Here is a 20,900-nt window from a genome sequence, read left to right as displayed (position 1 = left end):
CCATAATGCGTTCCGTGACCCTGAGTGACGACATTGGAAATGATGTAATAATCTCAGGCACAGTTAGCAGAATTTGTGGTGAATTTTTCTTCTAGAAGTAATTGCAAAGATTATGCGCTGCGATGCTTCAAGTACTTATGAATGGAGCGATTACAATGACTCCAGGGATTAGACGTGACCAAAAGGTTGTAAATGACCAAAAAAAAAAGAGAGAAATTCTTCATTTTTTTGTTGTTGGTTCTGCAGTTCCGACTGAAAATGTGAAGAAGAAGAAGATGAAGAGCAGATTACAGAAAAGCAGAAACAAACGATTCTTCTTCCTCTTCCGATCAATGAGCTTGTGGAGCGCTCGCAAAGTGGCTTAAGCACTCAAGTCGGCACTCCAAGGAAACGGTCGCGATAAGGAACGGCTGGCTTGACAAGCGATAGCAAGCTGCTTTCTGCCAGGGCTCTCATCGGTAAAAGACGGGTGTGGCGAGCGTGTGACGACATGGTAATTATATTTCATGGTCAATCCATGATGGTGGAGACGGGAGGGTTCGGGTTTGGGGAAGGAAAGACTGTCTGAGTGCCGGGTGGTCGATCCAATCGCCTATGGGGGGAAAAAAAACGCTGAAAGCCTCGATTTCTCGTCAGCATATGAATGAAGCCTGCGAGTCTTCCAGCTGTCCTCCAACAGGCTTCTCCATGTGACGTCATTCAGCATCTTCTCCACACACCCCAGCGTCCTTTCATGATAGTGACGTACTGACGTCACTCAGCATCTCCACACACCCCAGCGTCCTATCATGATAGTGACGTACTGACGTCATTCAACATCTTCTCCACACACCCCAGCGTCCTTTCATGATAGTGACGTACTGACGTCACTCAGCATCTCCACACACCCCAGCGTCCTATCATGATAGTGACGTACTGACGTCACTCAGCATCTCCACACATCCCGGCGTCCTATCATGATAGTGACGTACTGACGTCACTCAGCATCTCCACACACCCCAGCGTCCTATCATGATAGTGACGTACTGACGTCACTCAGCATCTCCACACACCCCAGCGTCCTATCATGATAGTGACGTACTGACGTCACTCAGCATCTCCACACACCCGGGCGTCCTATCACCATGTTACCACAGACGGATCTTTGCACAGGCCTTTCTCTGGACCTGTCTCGTCAGGTTAAATTATTTAGCGTTTTTTTTTCAATAAATGCGAAAAGGAAGCGCTTGGAGGATCCATATGTGGAGCGAATGGTATAAAATCGCTGAGGGGGAAGGAGAAAAGGCGGGAAGTTTAAAACGTTCGTTCAGTCATTCATTGATCGAATAATTATATAATGTGATTGCTTGGCCATGTCTCTTTCCTTCATTAACAGATCAATGGCTTCGCATTTCTGCTTGCATTGTTGATTGTAAGTCAAGTGTGACTTCTTTTAGTCCATGTTGTCTTGCTTACTTCGGTCTGTAGCGTTTTGTTACCGAGTACAAACCTGTGGTGGTCGATGGTCAACTGAAAGGATGATATATTTAATACGTATGCACGGGGTGGGAGTATGGAGAGATTAGTAGTGTGCTTTTACCTCAATGCACGAAGCCATTTTCTTGTAGGCCCAACAAACCTGTGCGATGGTGCCAACATCTGTGGACTCCCCCATTCCCATTACATAGTTCAGCAGATATGCATGAAAGTGTTGTGGCTTTCGTGATACTGTACTCTGTACGAGCTTCAACTATGGCACACAACTAGCCAGCCGGGCTTGTTCAAAGGAACATTTTCAGTTATGTACGGCCATCTTAGATTTCTCATGTGAGGGGAATGGCTGCCATTTTTCAAAACTGCCACAATTCAATTTTTTTTACCGTTATTTCATAGATTACAAAGAGTGGAGGTATAAACACTTGATTTAGTTGCATTTTCCGCTTTATTAACACTTGGACTGCTGAACAGAGCTAACAGAAGATAATGTCAGAGCAGAGGGTGGGGGGCACGCAGAGAGGCAATTACTTTTTTGTGGGGGCACTCTGCCTTTTGCCTTATCACGCGATGCCTGAAAAAAATCTGACAACATTGCCAAGCTAATTGAGAGTGTAAGAGGCTTCCAAAATACATCCTTTTACTGCCAATAATTTTGGCCTTTGCAAGTCATGAGGAAGCAGACCTCAAAAGGATTCGCTGATTCGAATTTGTCCAGTATTTAGTCAATTGAGCCTATCTTAAATATGCAGGTCGGCATCACAAGCAGCACTGATCATCCTTGAATCAATTAAAACAAGGGGTGCCAGGCACAACAAATCCCTCCCATTTAAGGCATAAAGTTATTTTGGGGATCAAATTTAAATTTTGATTCATCCTTAACCTGAATGTTGATTATAAGGAATATTTTAGTCTTGGTTTGAAGTCAATTAAACCATTTTTGATGAAGTTATGAGCGAAAAAGATTTTGACCTTTTCGTGACCTGACCTTGACCTTTGACCTAATTGGACCCAAAAGTTAATGGGGTCATCCGTGGTTCATTACCCACCTGTAGATACAATTTGACAGTGTTTGAGCCAGCCGTTTTCCCGTAAAGTTGTATTTTCGTAACCATGTTTTAGTTTTAATGGAAAATTTGTAATTTTGACCGATGACCATGACCCCCAAAACTTCGGACCCTACAGATCTTCACAAATATGCATTTTTCACTATAGTAATGGGTAGGATTATAAGTGACAAATAGAATATGGTTCACTGTAAGCTTAATTTGAAGTAAATCAGATCATTTTTGACGAAGTTATGAGCGAAAAACGATTTTGATCTTTTCGTGACCTTGACCTTGACCTTTGATCCAATTGGACCCAAAAGTTAATGGGGTCGTCCAAGGTTCATTGCCCACCTATGGATTAAATTTGATACTGTTTGCTAAAGCCGTTTTGCCGTAAAGTTGCTAACAGACAGACAGACAGAAACAAACAGACAAACAAACCGAACGATTATAATATCCCGCTCCCTCCCTCCGGGAGGGGGCGGGATAATTAGCGATTTGTTCATTATACATACTTCTTCCCGTAGTGCTGTCTGCTGTAGCTTTCTACTTGTGCCTATGTACACCATAGTTGTTCAGAATCTACCTGCAGTAGTTTGAAGTTGTTTTCCTTCAGAGGATTTTCTGGGAGATTCTCAAAAATGGTGTTTTCATGTGCATCTGCTTCATGTACTTCACATTCTGCAAAGAAAGTGGAAAAGTATCCGTTCATGGCGAGCGTGATGTGGATGAAATTTCTGCGAGATCAGACTCCGCTGCATGGCTAAAAGAGACTGCTAAGACGTCGGGGGGAAACTCCCAGATGGAATGGCAGGGAAACTGATCATGAACAAACGGTCATGTTTGTATTCACGACATTATGACCGTGATCAAATCATGCCGGATGGACATGCCATTGGAGAACCAAAGTATTTTGGTTGGAACAACTGGGGGAAACCTGTGATTCAACATAGCAAAGCAACTATCATTAAACGGTCCATGATCACCGGCAGTGCAACTCAGCAGCCACTACGCCCCCAGCAACTCATACCCTCCCTTGCAGCTCTGAACCGGTGATGAGCGCCAAACTCGACAACTGCGACCTCCAAACTGATGAGCACGGCTCTTGCGACTTGGAGCAGCGAATCCCCGATGTCGGCAGTGTGGAAGAAAAATAATTATATTCATGTATTCTCAATTCTATTGACTTGTTGAATTGTTGCTGGTACTTTATAAATTTAATTTTTGTACTCCAGTCAAATTGGCTGTTAATAAAGTTTCCATTTTTCCGAGTATTTTGACCTCCATAGTGATAAATGAATATCTTACTATGAAAAAGGGTCTTGCTCGCTACATAGAAACAGGCTGACCTGGTTGATAACACTGCAAACTTTCACCTTGTGCCTATCAGCTCATCCCATAGTTGAATTGCCAAATGTCTCACCCTCCCATTTTTTGGATGTCAAATGAGTATATGAGGGATGACTTTGGGCTTCTAGTTGGTGAAGTTCATTTGAATGCTTTAGTGAATCATTAAATATTCTTCCTCCTTGTATATGAAAATAAAGATTCTCTTTTGGTATGCTGATCCATCGTGTGGAAATTGAGTTCTTTTCCACCACAGCAGTGAGATCACGATATATTTGACATAATGGTCTTCAAAGAAATCCATTGGAAGTATTGCCGAATGATTGAAAAGGACTAAATTAAAATGAAGAGTAAATTTACTTAAATTTTAAAAAGCAAAAATATTGCTCACTTACTATTGACAGTATATCTATACTTTCTAAATGTTCACAAGTAGTACATAGTCATGATCACAACAAGAGAGTTCATAGAACACTTTACCCCATGTAGTCTTGAGAAAAAGGACATGGCAGGGTCTTTTAAACTCTTGCTTTGCATTTTTCACTAAACAAACAGTGCTAGGTGTTGCCACGTTTGTCTGAATGCCAAATTTCACAGTTACTCTGCCCTCAGGGCATGAGTCGATGTGAATTCCGAATATCATAGTTACTTTGCCTTCAGGGCATGATGTGGTGTAAATACCGAATCCCTCAGTTGCTCGCCCTCAGGGCATGATGCGGTATGAATGCCAAATCTCACAGTTGCTCTAACCTAGGGCGTGAGATGGCATAAATATTGTTATGTTTGTGGGGTAGATGGAGGAATTTCATCGGAAAGATAGGATTGTATAGAGTTGCTTGGCCCGTCGACATGTCGGAGACATCTCAATGTAAATTAAGTAGGGAGACTGTGAGCTTAAGTGTTACTTGTCACCACACGGGGGGGGGGGGGGCTGGTGCGGTGCTAATTAGATAGGGATTAAGGATAATTCCTCCAGTATATAATTGTCCCCCTGTGACTATTCCCTCTGTTTTTGTATTGCAAACCAGCGATGATAGAATTATGTTTTTATAACGGTGACGGCCATGACAACCAAGCTGCATGAACAAGTCAGAAGAAGCCCCGCCTCCAAAGGTGACAGTGGGCAGAGTCCATGATTTGTGGGCCTGACGTCAGAGAGCGAGAAGCCAAGATATTGATGGCTTTGTTGGCTCCGTGGGTAGCGAGAAAGGAACACACGATTGGGTAGGAGGCAGCAGAGCAGACCGGAGAGAACGCAGGGGGAAGAAGCTAGTAGCGAGAGCGGAACGCACGAGTAAGGAACGAGGGCTGAACGAGTGGTTGAGGGAGGAGCATGGCTTCACGGAGGATCTCGCTTTGCTCTCCTCTCGGCATGACGAAAGCTGCGTGATTTTCGTGCTCATGCTGTGTGAATTTGTGGCATGCTGGGCAGGGCGCAAGAGCCGTTGACTGTTCGGCTGAGCCGTGAAGAGTGTGCGTTTCTGAGGAGGGATGAAGAGTGTGCCTCGTGGCCTGATCACGTATACTTAGAAATCATCTCATTGTGTGGACCATTGTGAACAGACCGGGTGCGGGAGAGGAACGGGTCGGCATATTCGCTCTTGAGAATAAGCTACACCGCGATTCATGAGCCCTGACCTCGAGTGCCGTCTCAAATTACCTCCTGTATGTGTTCCCGCCTAGAGAGCGACTGGGTGCCATTTTGAGTGCATTTTTCTACATAGTGATGAAGCAGTTTTGTGACCTTCAAGCTTGAGAAGCCCATCTCTGCACACACAGCTAAGTTCCTCGATAAAGAAGGGATTTTTCTTTTATTATTCTGTTCCCTTGTCTGTATTAAAGTCTGCGTGGAGGTGCTTCAATTAGATTTCAATTTAGTTTACCTCACGTTTTTCTTTCATGCCTATAATTTAAATTATTATCATTGTACATATTTGATTCTGAAGCCAGGTGTTGGCTTAGTGGTAAGGGTGGTGGTTTGGGATCCCAGGGTCCTGAGTTCAAGCCCCGTTGGTTGCTGAATTAACACGAGGGGGTTGACTCAGCCTGTCATCCTTCTGAGGTCGGTGAAGTGAGCACTGGTGTACTGGTCCCGGTGTATGCCCCGGTTAGAATATGTGTACCATATCCCTGTGTGTCGTAAGAGGCGACCAGGGTTGGCGTCAGGAAGGGCATCCGGCCATAAAACATTGCCTCAAGAAAAAGCCCAACCCCTGCACAGCAGGGAAAAATGGCTGTAAAAACTGTACATATTTGATTCCTGTTATTAAATTATTATTTGTTATATTTAATTTGCTTGTGGCCGTGTATCTGTTGTGGGTCGAGTACAACCCGTGTGCCTCCGTCCTTTACCGCCGTTTCTTTCCCGCGCACGCATTGATCTCCGAGAGTCTCGGCTGTAAGCCTCCAAGGGAGAACTGTTTGGCCATCCGTCCAGATAGGGGCTAAACCCCCCTGGACACGACAATATTTTTTCCAAGTACTGCTAAACCGAAGGTTTTTGAAAGTGCAAAATGTTCTCCAGTGTTCAAGGATATAATTCAAGGTATTTTGTTCTCAAAGATTTTACAGCATGACTTCTTTCCATGGCAATTATTGCAGAAGATTGTATCACAACCTGTAAGTGCATGGAAGCTGAGCAGGTTATCCCCATAGGCTGTGTTGTCTCTCAGATACTGCATGTGTTGGGTAACATTTCTGCTTCTTTGCTGTTCCAGAGATTATCCACACCTAACTACTTTCGTCGATAGGGAGTGCACCAGAAGCAACATGCAAGAATCTGTGTCTCTGCAGATGACCAACAGTCTTTGGTATCCTTCAATGACTGCCTCACATAAATGGAGTATCAGCCTGGTCATCTCTCCTTGTTGACCTTGCATCTGTACCATCAGAGAATCCACCTCCTGTTACCAACTCGTATCATTCTGGTAGACCTTCACCCTTCCTCACGATGGCATCAGACAATAACTTGGCAAGATCAGCCTTGTTCTCATCCAAGGCAATGAATTGGCTCCAAATTTGTGGGAGTGGGACAAGGGTGTTCATCGATGAGCTTTTGAATTGGCTTCTTCTTGCCCACTTGCTTTGACCACATCACTGCCTTGATCGAGCCCTCCCCAATGTAGCAATCAAATACCACATCAACTCTTGTTGTATGCTCTTGAAAGTGATGTTTCTATGAACACATCAGCATTGTCACCAAATGTCTGACACCCATGAGGCTTCCCAAAAGCTTGGATAAGTGCATGGCCATCTATCAGCACAGATCTTCATGGCAGCATCTGGAATTTCCGGAGGTGTGTGAAGCCCTGTCATTAATATGTTGATCAGCTCGGCCTTTGGTGTCGAATTCATCTCACCTCCAGCCTTGACTCGACAGTGGGATTGGGGACAGTTCATGCTTGAAGATTGCATGTGCAAACAAGTTTGATATACATGATAAACACATTTCGAGGAAATCACACTTTTGCATTTCATTATGCCATACATTTCTGTGAAAGATAAAAGTTTACTTGCCATTTACATAGGCTGGGTACATTGATGTGATAATAAAAATAGTTTTAATGAAAGGATCTATCAAACGTGGTTTAAATTAATGCAAAATACCCATTTTGACTTTGTTTGACCTATGTGGCCTTGAAAATGACCTCAAAATACAAAATCGACAATGGCGTCCACCCACATTTTTTTGGTAATCTGATGAATGATTGATCTAGCATGGTTGCCTGCTGTTAACAAAAAATGCCGTGAACATTTTTTCTTCACAGAATGAGTCTCCAGCTGCTGATTCACCACAAGAAAACGTTGCAGCAGAATATGGGCCTTTACCAATGCTCTTAGAAGTGTACTTCTTGAAAATGTCAGCATTGTCTTCACCAGGTGATCTTTCTCTTCTCTACCCATTGTAGTTTGGTTATTTTTTTAAACTGCCTTGTGCTGCCACAATGTTGCCTCCATGTCCTCACCGTCATCCACTCATGACAACTGAATTTTTTTTGGCAAGCAATCAATCCTACTGAAATATATGAGGTTGCCGTCTTGTAACCTGCCCCCTCTGTACCACATCTTGACTTAGTTGGACAACGGAGTATTTCTGATGTGTCTTCCTCACAAAGAAAACATTTGTCACTGAGGGGAACTCCTCGACATCCTAGGCTACTGAGTATCCATCACTTTGTTTGTGCACCTTATTCATTGTCAGTCAAGCAGCTAGAGGCCAGCACTGTAGATGGGAGAATAAATAAAGAATATGGAGTATTGCATGCAGATAAGAAAAATATGGTTTAAATGGGACTGTGTTATCACCAATCATGTAACAAAGACAAACAATGTTAGTTACAGGTGATAGGATAAGATCAAAGTTATTACATTTTTTTTTCTTCTGAATCTCATCTACTGAGTTGGCATGGTGAAACGATGATAGCAAGCACTTCAAATGGGACTTCGTCTCGATGGCTGACATATAAATACAAACATCAGGGAATGTAAATTGCGGGGTATTGTAAGACTTTAAAAGAAACAGTAAAGAAACAGTTGTCTAAATGCCCTGGTCGGTCAATCAAACAATTCAGTAAAATGTCCCATTTTTATTACATTATATGGCATTTTGTGACTTTTCATGAATGAAGTGGGTGGGATTCATTAACTGGCTGAAAAGTCAATATGGAAACAATTTATATGATAATCTTGTATCTCATGTGTGTGCGTGCTTTGTGTTGCAGTTCCTCCATGAGCCTTAAATACTTAAAAAAGAAAAGAAAAACATCTTGCAAATTGTATTGACCAAGATCATTTGCATCTTATTGGAAGTACAATCATACAAAGAAAGATTGAGATTGTATTCAAAGATGGAATGTGGTGACCCTTAAAATAATTGTGTTCCTTACTAAGCCAATAATTAGATATCGATACCTCCTTTATCAATGCTTTGTGAAACACACCACTGATCTTCAGTGGACAGACTCCAGATTGGGACAATTTCACCTCCTCACGATGCAATATCTCCTGCTGATATTGTACGAATGCAGAATTAGCTTGCACACATACAGACACCAGAGGGTGCTATTATGATGCTACAGGACTTTGAGTTTTATCATAAATACCAATTGTCATGGAGGCATTTGTTATTACTCGGATTTCTGATTCTTGTTGAGTGTATTAAACAAATGCTCTAAACCTAAACCTGCTTCGAACAACGTGTTAATATTGCATAACGTACAATTTCTATCTTGTCAAAAATGTGGTGCAACATGAATCAACAGTTTACTTATTACATGTGTAAAAATGGGCAAAATAATGTCTCCCCCTTGCCTGACACACCCTACCCTTTATTCGATTTTTCTCTTATCTCTCAAGTTCCTTTCCTTTATCTTCCCTCTTTAACTCATATACTCTCTCCCTGTTCCCTTATCTTCCTTTTTTTCCTGTTATTTCTCAATTTTTTTTATTCATTTATCTCCTGCCCTCCCGCTTCCCTGTCCCACCTCCAGACTTTTATTTCAACATACATGTTGTGGAGGTGGCATTATGGCATTTACATGTTAAAGCACAAGCGGAAAAAAACTGAAGATTTTCATGTAAAACGTTGCAATGCTCACATTATGGACCGATGGAGTTGTGTAAGTGTAGAAAAAGGTTTAATCTCAAGACATGTCAATCTGACGGGTTGTTGTCCTTCACAACCCATGCATTCCAAGCTTCTTCATAAAACCTTAGTCCCCTAAGGGGAAAATCAACACCGATGAGCAGTTTTTTTTGCAAACAGTAAGCAGGGTATTATGGGTCCACCTTTGCTGGTTCAGACTAATGTGAATGTGAATTATTTAGCTTTTTACTTTTGCAGCTGACCCATATAAAGTAGTGTGAAGCTTATTGAAAGCATAAAGTCAAATGCTGATTGCTATGTTGTGATGCACAAATGATAATGAATATGCAACTTTTGTGTGTAATATAAAACAATTGAATAATTAAAAAAAAATTGCTTTTCACATTGCAACGCCTTTATGTCGGCACTCAAATTTTAACCACCTGACAGATGGCAATTCACTGCTGCCCCTGCTTTCTGACTGCTCTTCCGAGTCGAATGAGGGACGACACAGTCAGTGCGCAATATTGTTGCGGGCCGGGTATCGGCTGCGAGCACGACTGCTAGGTGGAGCAGTAGGGTCGACTCTACTGAACACCCGGAATCTAGATCATACCTTTCGGAAAACTCCGAGGGTACGGGTCCCTTACAGGACCGTGAATCGTCAATAAATCAACCACGTGGTACAGGGTTATTTGGCAAACTTCAAAAAACCTGGAGGCCCACGTGGCGAACTACCAAGTATTCACACCCTCGACGGACCTCGAACGGGACGAGCCACTTCCGTGCTTGACCCATGCGTAACCCGACCGGATGGTTATCGAGGTCCCGTCGGTCCAAATGTACACAACTACGGCAACAACGGCCTTTTTAAATCCCCAACATGCACCGTGTCAAACCAATGAAGAAAATACAGAAACGAGCTGATACTTTCAACAAATGGATATTTATTTACAATAGGTGGGGAGGGAACACATAAAGGCAGAGTTATCCGACTATAAGAAATGCAGTATGTACAAGGCAAAAAGCACATAACAGTTCCTACTTAAAGATGGGCCCACAGACAGACGCACACCCAAAAGAAACGAAAGGGACCTTCCCACCTCGTGCGGTCTTTGATGAGACCAGCCATGTCGAGATGCGACCAGACCAGCGCCAGCGACTGCACGAAACCAGAAGCATCGAGCAGACCAGACCAGTGCCAGCGACGACACAAGACCAGTGCCAGCGACGACACAAGACCAGAAGCGTCGAGCAGACCAGACCAGCGACAGCAACGACACGAGATCAGAAGCGTCGAGAAGACCAGACCAGCGACAGCAACGACACGAGACCAGCAGCCCAACAGCGACACGAGACCCGAAGACCGGCAGCGACACGAGACCAGACAACGAGAAGACCCAGCAACACTGCACCGTCCCGTCTATTTCTTCTCGCCCCCCGTCGGGGCGGGGGAAACGCGTCTCACCCCTCCGCGCACCTCATTCACCGGGGAAATCCGTTGTCTCTCCACGATTGGTCGGGGCGTCTCGACTCCCCGCCCTCCGAAGAGGCTTTGCTTCTCTTGGAGCCTGCCCTGCGCCCTTTGACCAACTTACAGCTACCTCGCTCGCACCCCCCGGAATAGGCGAGAGAGACGTCAGGTCTTCGTGAACTCCGCCCACGTACGTACTGACACGCACGCATGCAATGCTGCCGGTGGAGGATGGTGGGAGGAAGCGAAGACAGGTGTCGTTGGTGTTGTGGTTGTTATAAAAAAAATCCTTACTATCAAAATAACTTCGCAGCGCATGTATGTCATTCCCATTAGACACAGGTAGGGGGCCCTAACTAGAAACACACACTTGTCGAAATAACTAAGCTATGGGGACGGCTGTCTGTCTGTGTGCACAAGGCTTCCAGATTCGTAACAATATTACACCCAACTCTCAAAGCGACGTGATCTCCATCATGTCTGTGGGTAGCTACAAGAAAAGCAAACGAAAATAAGCAAGGTAAAATGAGTGGGTAAATATTTCATGAAATGAAAGTGTGTGATGCTAACTATTGACAACAATCAAACAGATTTAAGTCGATAAACACTTCACCATTCCCATTTTAAAAGAATAAAATAAAACAAAAAACACGTGCATACAAACATGTATTCCTCTGAATATTATTTCTCCTATGTGACCTGACACGATGATGCAGATGTAATGCACTTCTCCTTGAGCTGTCTAGTTCGAGGTTCCCAACCAATCTACAAAGTGTTTGGATTGGTGCCTCGCAGGTAGAGCATTGCATTACAAAGTGCACCGTCCTTCACGTAGATGTTAAGCTGTGTATCCATCCCGTCTGCTCACATTAGTTACCCGGCTATCCCGGCTATTTTTTCGCCCCGGTTTGTCCGTTTGTCTGTGAGCAGGATATCTCAAAAAGTTATAGACGGATTTGAATGAAACTTGGGAGACAGGTTGGATGTGTGACAAGGACAAATTGAATCGATTTTGGTTAAGATCTGGATCCAGATACGAGAATTTTTTTTTTTTAAGTGATTCTTCACAATTGAAAGACAGGATCAAAAACAATGCATAGCATGATTTTTCAAAAAGTTATTGACAGTTTCGGACAAAACTCAGTGGATGAGTGGGTAAGGAATAAGTACAAGCCGATTAGATTTGGGTTAAGGTCCAGATGCAGGTCTGGCTTATCAGTGGGATACAAAACGTTAACTGTTCAGCATGGTGAAGGTATGCGCGCTGCCGAGTGCCGTTCTGGTTCATAGATGTTTTTGATCCCAGGGTGTGTTGAATAAAAAGTAGGCAAGTTGTCACCAGCAGTGGAACATCAGGCATGGCCAGCTGGTTAGAAATACTCAGTCCATAAACACCCCGTGGCCTCCTTCACAAGAATGTCAGAATAAGTGGGGCCGTTGGAGAGGTTGCAATTGCATGTTGAAAATAATTTTTAAAAAGTTGGTCTGTCTTGGACAATTGTAAGCATCCTGTTCATATAACGTTTCAAACACATCTGTTATCATGGGCAAGGCTCTGGGTACCAACATCACATCCTTTGTAAACTTGTATACATCCTCAAAATACAAATTTCCTTCTCCCTTGTTGAACATATTTAAATATTTTGTTGTACAGTTGTTTTTAAAGGGTGTAATCATCACAAAAATAGATGATTCTTAAAAATAAATTCTGATAAACAGATGAAAAAATTGGAGGAAAAAATATTCGCACAAGTTTCCCTATCCCAATCCTGACGAACCAATGTCACGATATACCGCCAGTGGCTTCATGGTGAAATCTACCACCCACACAATCTCCAACTTCCTGAAGTAAGGTCAAAAGAGACTATACGCAGTTCGCCAGGAAACTCCAAACAGTCTTTACTTTGGTTTTTGAGGGAAAGAAAACTCCGACAACGATCTGTCTGCAATGCACCATCTTTAATCAGATTATGGGCTGAGCAAACACTGAATAGAACGCTTCACATTTTAAACCCCCTAACGAGGTTGGCACCAAACTCAATGGTTGTGTCCTTTATGCGTGCCAGGGATATACCCACGTGCCCACGATAACTCTTTCGATTTGTCCATTTATTTTACTCATTCACTCGACAGAAGGAAGAACAGGAAATGAAGGAGGGAGAACTTTGCTGAGTGAGAGCTAGATGTTGCCTCCCACCCCCCTTTAGCAGGAACCAGACAGGTCTGGTGGACCTTGTCCCGGCTTCGTAGCCTCTGTGTGGGTTGACCCCCTGGGCCCTTGCAGGACGTCCCGTGCTCCACAGCACTCGCCACCGGGCCGGACGACTGTGCCATGTGATCTTCACCAAAATGGAATCGATTCATCCTTGTCACACACCCAACGTCCACCAACTTTCATCCGAATCCGTCCATAACTTTTTGAGATATCGTGCTACATATCGTTTTTGAGCCTATCATTCAATGGTGAAGAATCACTTAAGAAATAACTGACCTATTCTTTATGAAAAAAAACCTTGGGATGTTGAAACCCTGGGAAAGATTGGTGGGAAGAAACTCCCACCAATACCTTCCCATGGACAACATATATATTGATGCATCACCTTGTGTGAAAAACACTGGGGGTGACAGTTGATTGCTGGGTGAAGATTCGAACCCACGCGAGACAGCTCATGTGTCAGTATGCCTACCTCAAAGCTATCCTGCCAGCCACCATTTATATGTGTGTATATGGACATGGTCAAACTTGTGATTCATTGACCGAAAATATAATGAAATAGCTCATATGTCGACTTTAAACTACTTAAATAATGTATGATCACAAATTCCTTGCAATCCAATTTCCGCCAAGGATCCAAAGTTGCATATCTGTTCACTTATAGTACTATCACTATCTTCTGAAAGGTTCAATCACCATTTCCTATAATATTTACTTCATTTTATTCTGTTTAGGAGAAATGTATTGACAAGCAATTCATTATTATATTAGGTAAGAACTCTTCCGAATGGGGATGGGTTAATTCCCCAAGAATTGGTGTATTTTAGTATGATGTGTCCTCCCCAAACCCTGAATCCCTGGACTATGATTTTTTTTTTTTGCCTGCACAGCTGAAGACACCGGGAGGTATTATGTTTTTGCGTTGTCTGTCCGTCTGGCTGTGTATCCATCTTTGCGTGTGTAGCAGATTTTTGTTACCACGATAACTTGTGTCCTACTTCAGGGGTTCCAACCAAACTTGGCAAAAGTATGAACTGCAATAAAAAGATGAACCGATTAGATTTTTGGTTCAAAAGGTCAAATGTCTGTGATCATGTGACGTTTAATTGAAAATCTCGATTACCACAATAACTTGTAAACCACAGAAGGGATTTCAACCAAACTTGGCACAAGTTTAGGTTTGGGTTCAACAGGTCATGCATGGCATGTGCCCTTTGAAAATCAATGGCACATTGCCCGTCGGGTGATTGTGTCGTTCCACAACAGTGACACACATACATGTGGCCAATTACATTTTTACTGTGAGTAAACTTACACATGCAATTCCGACAACTCCTCAACCACCCCTCCCCCACTGAAAGTCCTCCCCCACCCAAAGTCTCAACCTTCCTCTCCCAACTCTGTCCCATATTTGCTCCTACTCCCTTACTCCAAGTCCTCACTCTCCCCATCCCAATGTAAAGGCATCAATCCCCTCCCCACTTCAAGCCTTAAAACCACTTCCCACCCCGCACCCCAACGCCGCAACCCACTCCACCCCATAAAGTCCTGAACCCCCCTCCCACCCAAGCCTCAACCTTCTCCTTCCAAATCGGTCCCATCTTTACTCTCCACCCCCCTGCTCCTCACCCTCCTCCCTCTCATAAAAGTAAACGGGAATTTCCCCATCGAAAAGGCGGAATATTTAACTTTTTCCACTCCCCTATCATATTATTACCAACCTCACAGAAACCCGTCATGGTCACCTATTCAACTCACAATTTTAAGAGAAAATAGTCAGAAATAATGGCAAGGATTTTCGTAACCTCCACAGTAAAAGTGCAGCTTGAGAGAATGCCGCATAGTTATTTGGGAAACGAGAGAACACTGCCTAGATCGCTGAGGCCTATCTTCGCAAGGCCCTTGATGCCTATCAGCTCAAAATCCTTTTACCTGTCGCTTTGTTCATTTTACATTGAAGGGAAAATTCTAGGGAGAGCATGGCAATCTATACTAATAAATGTCAGTGTGTGTCCGTCCGTCAGTCAGTCCGTTTGTCAATCAGTCCTTCCATCCATCTCCTCCATAACTCCAAAACCATGAAACCTAGCGGCCCCAAACTTTGCATGCATAAGAAGGAAACTCCAAGATGGTGCATGAATGAAAACTAGGTGTTTGGATTAATTAAAACACCCCTTTTGAAGATAATTAACAGCCTTATTTAAAGATATCCTTTCTCAAGACACATCCTCTGTCACCTTGCTGTCCCTCACTGGGGTCTTAATTCACCATTTTGTTTGGCCTGCTCAACAATGCCTTGACATGGAACAAGGCCGCAACGGTTTTTTTTTAATGTTAAAGTGCTCAAAATGTTTTTTTCCCCCCTTTCCTCACTTTTTTCCTTTTTTCCCTCTTTATCATCGATGGCCTCCTCTTCATACATACAAATCGCTGTATACATCGCTTTTGTAAGTGATATAGTTTTCAAATTAGGGGCTTGGAGTGATTTCATGCATTCAATATATGATGCGATTTTCTACGATCTACTCTCATGGACTAAATATTGTATATAATTGAAATATAATTTGAGTTTGGAGAATTGGATAATGTGGACTAAAAAATGTGGACTAACAAATCTGAAAATGTGAAAAAAATCAGCGATGTTTTGTTTTTTTACAGGTGCATGCCATTACCAATCAGCTTGCTATTGCTTGCCAAGCCAGCCGTTCCTTATCCAACATTTCAGTGGAGTGCTTGCTTGAGTGCATAAGCCACTTGCCTAGTGCTCTATAGTCCCGATCGGTAAAGGTCATGTCCCGATCAGGATTACAGTCAGCAGTTGCTGCAAGGTAGAGTTATGTAGACAGCACACATGGACGTGGTACATATGGGTAGATTTGGGTCTGTAAAGGGACTCTCCGTGGGTGTGTGTGCATGCCTGCATGCTTCGTTACGGGCACTGCAGTGGCAAAGTTTAATCCCGGATCTTATGATGATGATAGGTCGTGAAGGTTTTAACTTTTAACCTCAGCAGCGTATGAGCGATCATGTTTTCCTTTGTTCTCGCAGCTGTTTCCAAAGCAATTAGTTATTTTTTATATGAATCGGGTGTGCTTTAGAAAGGTTACATGGTTTATATTTGTGAGTTTCAAAGAAAAATATATTTGATAACACCCAATTTCCAAACCGTTTGCCATATTAACACGTTTTGTAAATCACAGAGCCAAATTTTTTTCCACCTGTTACATGATGATTTGTAGCTGTTGATAAAGAATAATGCTAATGCACATCTCCTTGAAATGTCTATAATGCAACGTAGTTTTTTTAATTTGTTTATTGAAATTCCCCCAAAACAAGGGTGAATGTTAATCAAGATTTTTGGATTGTATACATTATGTACTGTAGTTGGTACTCACTCTGACTCCAATCTGATGATTACCAAAAAATTGCTGATATCAGCCAAGCACTAATATATATATATATATGTGCTGTTCATAAAGCATAATATTTTCTCTCTGCTAACTCCTCTCTCCCCCCCCCGTCTCTCTCTCTCTCTCTCTCTCTCTCTCTCTCTCTCTCTCTCTCTCTCTCTCTCTCTCTCTCTCTCTCTCTCTCTCTCTCTCTCTCTCTCTCTCTCTCTCTCTCTCTCATGTGACCTTTAAATGAGATCAAATGTAACAGAGGGTTGGCATCTAACACGGATGGAGGGGGGGCATATACATTGACATGTGCACATGAAGTTCCATTTTCTATTCATTTTTTTTTATCACCGAACAGCTTCCTGGGCACATCCTGAGTATAACCACCAGTTTTCAATTGACACCATCCAGCATTTCAGGAGTGTATAGAAGTTAAACAAACAGACACTTCTTGAATTATGGTGTGATTCATGATTTCTATTATATGGGCATTCAATGAATCAATAACAATAATTCAATGGATAAACACTTAGAAATATGCCCTGAAGGAGGGGAATTGAATCAAACTTGCTGTAATGAAAAAACCAAGAAGATATTATTATTGCAGAAAAATAAACTCCACACAATGACACTAGTAAGGACATGATAATAGGTTTTGACTTGGACTGTTTAAGTACAAAGGCAACAACATCAGTTTTCTTGAGCAGGGATTTATTGCAACAAGGATGGCTAGGAATTTGCACATTCATGAGCATTCATTATTCTAAAGTCATAACCAATTCTCTTTGCTGTTCTCAACGTCAAATCACAGGTTCCTTTGAGGAAAGAGCTTATAGTTTCCATGGCATATAAGCCCATGTAATGTGAATAACAGTGCTACTTCAAATTACACTGACATTTGTGTAATTATGTTACATACCTCAATATCAATAACTCGAAGGGCACTCGGTAGGGTGAATACTGCCACCACGTATTGCCTGATCCACGAGAATATATTGACCTTGAAAATAATTGGTTCGTTGACTTCAGTGACCTGATTTGCAAATCCTCTTCAAATTTTAAGTCAATGAGATGAAAATTTAGGATTTTAGAAATACCTCCTTAGTTGTTGACCTTGGGCCTATGTTGACCTTTTGGTCGATGTTGACCTCAAAAATAATTGGCTGGTTGAATTCAGTGACCTGAAATATAAATCCTCTTCAAATTTCAAGTCAATCGGATGAAAATTGAGGATTTTAGAAATCTCACCGAAGTTGTTGACCTTTGGCCTATGTTGACGTTTTGACCTTTTGACGTCAAAAACAATAGGCTTCTTCCTTATGGCAAACTCTACGATCTCGTGAAGTTTCGTGAAGATCGGTTTAAAATTGCGACCTGTAGGCGACAGACAAAGACAGACAGAATAACAAAATCGACGAAACAATATACGTACTTGAAAAATCTTCGATTTTGCAAGTAACGAACAGACAGACAAGCCGGTAGGCGGACATGGGTGGTGGACTACCCAATATAACCTGACGCAATGGGCCCGTTCGATGGGGAATGACCTGAGGATTAAGCACAATAAAATTCATGATTCTAACTTCAAGGGTTAATGCTGCAGATTGTTTTTTCGTTAAAATACCCCCACATTTAGAGGTTTTTCGGCCGTTGCTAGGCAACGGAGGGGTCCATAGCAACGGTTCTTTCTCACACATAACTAGGACATATAACGATAGCCTGGTGTTGGCACAGTGGTTAGGGCAGCGGCTTGGGATCCAAAAGGTCTTGAGTTCAAGCCCCGTTGGGGCACTGAATTAATACACCAGGGGGTTGACTCAGCCTGTCATCCTTCCGAGGTTGGCGAAATGAGTACCAGTGTACTGGGCCGGTGTATACCCCGGTTAAAATAAGTGCACCATATCCCTGTGTCGTAAGAGGCGACCAGGGTTGCTTCAGGAAGGGCATCCGGCGTAAAACATGTGCAAAATCACTATGCGGATGATACGGATGATCCGCTGTGGCGACCCCTAACGAGAGCAGCCGAAATAATAATAAGAAGAAGAAGTCTCTGAGATATAACGAACTTCGTTTTTTTTATTGTTTTCGACCAGGGTTCATTCAAAGTCTATCTTCTCCGACAGTTTTCATAGGGTCCGGCTGGAAATTTTTGACAATATGGCTGAATGTACTGCCCACAGTCGCTCGTGGCCCGATTTTTGATTTTCGAAAAAATTAATTTTTTAGGATTTTTCAAAAATTTCAAATTCTGCTGCTAGGCAACGGATGGGTCCATAGCAACGGTTCTCTTTTGCACACAACTAGGTCATGGTATGAACCAAAGATCGTAAAGCAGAGCAAGATAGCCCACTCGTGCGAAACAGTGAAGTATCCAATGGACGCCCTCGGCGGCCATTTTAGCAGGCAGGCAGAGCGAGCTTGCGCTAGCCAACAACCTAGAAGCTGTTGACAACACACATGTTCCAGAAGGTAACAAAGCAATGGTGTCTCGTTCCTCATCTCAGAATCACTGCTCAGCAATAAACTGCTCAAACCGTCAATCAAAACGTCAATCAGATTGCCTAAGAACAGGGAAAGGTATATGAACACTGGAATGTTTAAATACATGGACACCTGTGCATCGAATATTTTGATCTAATACCGACTTAATGTAGTGCAAATAATTGAATATAATTTATCTTTTCATTAAATGTCAGGAGATGATGCAATGTTCAGCATGGGTACTGTAAGTTTCATTTCCACCTGTAAAATGTGTGAAAAATCATTGCAGGCAAGCGTTTAAAAGTACATTTGCCAATGACACATAACTTTTCTTTTTTTTTCTAGGGAAGTAAATCCATATGCATGAATGAAGACACTGGAAAATGCAGACTTGTAAAGGAAAAGAAAGAAATACTGTACTTGGAATACAAAGGCATTTGTAAATATATTGAAAAGTTATGAAGTTTAAATAGAAATTCTTCCATACTTATGTGAACAGCAATCATTTTGATATTGTAACAGCTTATTGCATCTTGAATGTTTGGTGTGTGTGTGTGTGTGTGTGTGTGTGTGTGTGTGTGTGTGTGTGTGTGTGTGTGTGTGTGTGTGTGTGTGTGTGTGTGTGTGTGTAATGGTGTATGGTGTCTGGTGTATGGTGTATGGCACTGGGTCTGCTGAAAAGAAGGTCATACTTTGAAGCAAAGTAGAACAAAACTATTGTTCAATTTGCTAGTCAATGGCAGAAAGCTATTACCCAGTTTCCACCTCAGTTGACTGCCAGGTGCAAAACTCTTACACCATTATATTTATGTTCATCAATTTGACATACCGTACATGTAAATGTACCATTTAAAACTACAAATAACACTTAAATTACATCTGAATAGCACTTAGAATCAGGCGCTTTGCAATAAATAATACCTATACATTTAACCATTTTTGCCATTGCTGAATTCATTGGCGTAAATCGCATAAAAAGGAGGCATAAAGATGTGTTTGCAAAAATAAAAATAGATGGGGTGGGGTGAGAAGTATACCGAAAAGTTTCATGTATATCTGACTCGTAGTCTCTGAGATATAACGAACTTCGTTTTTTTATTGTTTTCGACCAGGGTTCATTCAAAGTCTATCTTCTCCAACAGTTTTCATTGGATCCAGCTGGAAATTTTTGACAATATGGCTGAATGTACTGCCCACAGTCGCTCATGGCCTGATTTTGCATTTTCGAAAAATTAATTTTTTATGATTTTTCAAAAATTTCAAAGTCCCGTTGCGTGGCAACGGTGGTGTCCATAGTAACGGTTCTCATTTGCACACAACGAGGTCATGGTATGAACCTACCAACCAAGTTTCATCGAAATCGCCATTTTATATACTGATAATACGGGTAGAACAAATCTCAAAAAAAACACTTTTTGAATTTTTTTTTTCGACTACATCAACTACCCAACGTTTATCGATGGAAATACTGATAAGGGTAGAAAAAAAAATCTCAAAAATGTTTTTTTTTCGAAAAAAAAATTTTTCAACTAGATCGACGACTCGTTAGGGAATTTTAGCAAATTGTATTGACCATCTGTGAAAAAATTGCTTACCAAAAATTTGTTCACTAACGTATTCACTATCTAGGTGTCTACTAACTGCTATTAATTAGTGCAAACCCAAATCCTTGTGGAAAATTCTGGGGAGGCAATCGAAGTTCGGGTGCTCAGAGGGCCTGTGCGAAAAATTCGGAAAAATAACTTTTGCCAATATTGACTTGTGCGATGTCTAACTAGGGGTTTCGTTGGGGTGCTGAATTGATTCCAACCATTATTTTTGAGAAAAAAAAACACTCCTTGATCATATAAAATGTATTTTATTGACATTTTTAACAGAA

General features: G+C 42.1%; 1 long non-coding RNA gene across 2 annotated transcripts; it reads left to right on the top strand.

Annotated features, from left to right (window-relative positions):
- The first annotated feature begins 21 nt into the window (after window positions 1-21).
- Window positions 22-9,792, top strand: LOC147023838 (uncharacterized). Of its 2 annotated transcripts, none has more exons than XR_015060391.1 (3): window positions 22-493; window positions 7,637-7,748; window positions 8,591-9,792. It is a non-coding gene; the product is annotated as an uncharacterized LOC147023838 (long non-coding RNA). The 2 variants fall into 2 exon arrangements; XR_015060392.1 differs by lacking the exon at window positions 22-493 and adding an exon at window positions 507-1,411.
- The last annotated feature ends 11,108 nt before the right edge of the window (window positions 9,793-20,900 follow it).

This window comes from Eptatretus burgeri, chromosome 7, assembly GCF_056783735.1.
Source record: "Eptatretus burgeri isolate ZD-2024b chromosome 7, Ebu_testis_v1, whole genome shotgun sequence".
NCBI classification, from domain to species: Eukaryota; Metazoa; Chordata; class Myxini; order Myxiniformes; family Myxinidae; genus Eptatretus; species Eptatretus burgeri.
Note: the sequence above shows the minus strand (reverse complement) of the source record. Positions and strands in the feature narration are given on the sequence as shown.